The sequence below is a fragment of the Phaethon lepturus genome, unplaced genomic scaffold (assembly GCF_000687285.1).
Source record: "Phaethon lepturus isolate BGI_N335 unplaced genomic scaffold, ASM68728v1 scaffold8374, whole genome shotgun sequence".
Classification (NCBI taxonomy): domain Eukaryota; kingdom Metazoa; phylum Chordata; class Aves; order Phaethontiformes; family Phaethontidae; genus Phaethon; species Phaethon lepturus.
In genome coordinates, this window is record NW_010532723.1 from 33580 (window position 1) to 35495 (window position 1916).

Genomic DNA, 1916 nt, shown 5'->3' on the forward strand with positions numbered 1-1916 from the left:
CAAGCACTGGGCTCTGTTTTTTCCACTGTTCCCTGGGATGGAGGAACAAGCAAAACAAAGGGACTTAAGCCCAACCAGAGAGAGAGGAGCTGTGGAGTGAAGAGCAGCAGGCATGGGGAGTGAGGGCTGGCTTTCCACCCAGCACATCGAACCACTGCTCATTTTGGTCATCAGAGGACTGAATACAGCCCTCATGCCTACCGGCAGCGTTTTGAGACTGCTTCATGCCCTGGGCAAGTTGTACTGCAGCGACCCTGGACCATGGGACAGAGCCAGATGTCCCAGTGGAGGTGACTCCCACATCAGCCAAGGTCTCTGAAGGGGCTGAGTGGAGGAGAAGGGTCCTGGGAGCTGGAGCTATCTGGGCACTGGCTGAAAACCCTCTACTTACACAGCCAGAGACTGCAGGGGCCGTATTCGGTGCCTGTCTCAAGTCTGGGCGACCCCGTCTGTTCCCATTAGGAGGCCCAGGCGGTAAATTGGGCCCTGAATATATAATTAAGCAAAGGGCACCATCCTGAAGCCAAGGTTCACACTGATTTGTTGTGGCTGGGGTGGGAACAGCCCTTTGCAAATCAGTCGCAGGATGTTGCTCCTAGTCAGCTGGAAACTTGGTAGCTCAACTCCATAAAAGCTGGATCTAACGCTTCAGCTCCCCAGCTGGTTTCGGCATCCTGACCAGCACGCAATCCTGTGGCTTGCTTTTCTGCACGACAGTCTGGAAACCTTCCTTGAGAGCCTCTTGTTTGCTGGCTGCCAGGATTTGCCATGCAGATTCTTGCCAAAGGGATAATATAAACAAAGCATAATGTCAAGTTTCCCACACAAGTAAGATGATCTATTAGCACTGCACTTTGTACTAATTATTGCACAGTGGGTGGGGGCTTGTGAAAGGAGATTTATGCATTCAGCTAGCCTCACTTTTATTATTTGTAAGTACTTTTTGGCAAGGAATGAGCGAGATATGTATTTTATTGTTACGCTGTTGCAAACATCCTAATCTTCTGCACTCATTAAAACCTCATAACAAATAGTAAGAATGATATATTGCAGCCACAGAGAGTGTCTCATTCATCCCCAGGTGGGGGGAGGGGGGTGAGATGCAGGGGAGAGGGAGGACAGGGGAAATGGGAATGTGTTTTTCTGGGCCATGGTCATATTTGCAGCCCTTGGAGGGCCCAGGTACCCGAAGGGTGGAAATAAGGCGATGGATGAGGTAAAGGCTGCCGGGATGCCAGGGTGGATGGGGAGCTCTGTGGTAAGGTCTCAGCATGGAAGAAGGATGCTGCTGCCCCGAAGCGTGAGTCGGCGCTCCCAGAAAGTGAGAGCCCATCTATGCCCTTCCCGGCGCGAAGCAGTTAAACTGTCCATCTCCTCGGGGCGGGTAAGTCCACATCGCTACCAGTGGCACAGTCCGGCTTGCAAGGCTTCTGCCCGTGTGTCAGGACCTGGCACAAGGAAGAGCCCAGGGCACCCCAGGAAGGTGTCTCAGAGCATTTCTGCACTGCCTGGACAAGCAGAAAAGGCACCAGAAGTTGCCGGATGGGTCAGTTTGTCCTTGGTGGGCACTTGTCACACTGCTGGGTGACGAAGGCTGCATGTCACACCAATGCAGCTGGGTCAAAGTGCAGTGATTGTCATGATCACCTCTTTGATAATCCCTGGTTGTGACTTAACTTCCGCAGTGCAGCGCTTGGCTGGTGGCCCAGGAAGGAACGGAGCAAGCCCAGAGCCTGGTCCAGGAAAGATGCAGGTGACCACCGAAGTAGGAACGGTTCTGCTGCCGCGGCTCCCTTTGCAATGCTCTTCCTCCTCTGCCCACACTGGCAGCCTCCAAACTGCCTTAGTAATGCACAGGACCAAGGTGGACACGCCCGAAATATCTGCCCTGTGTGAGCAGCTCAGGACAAGGGTGG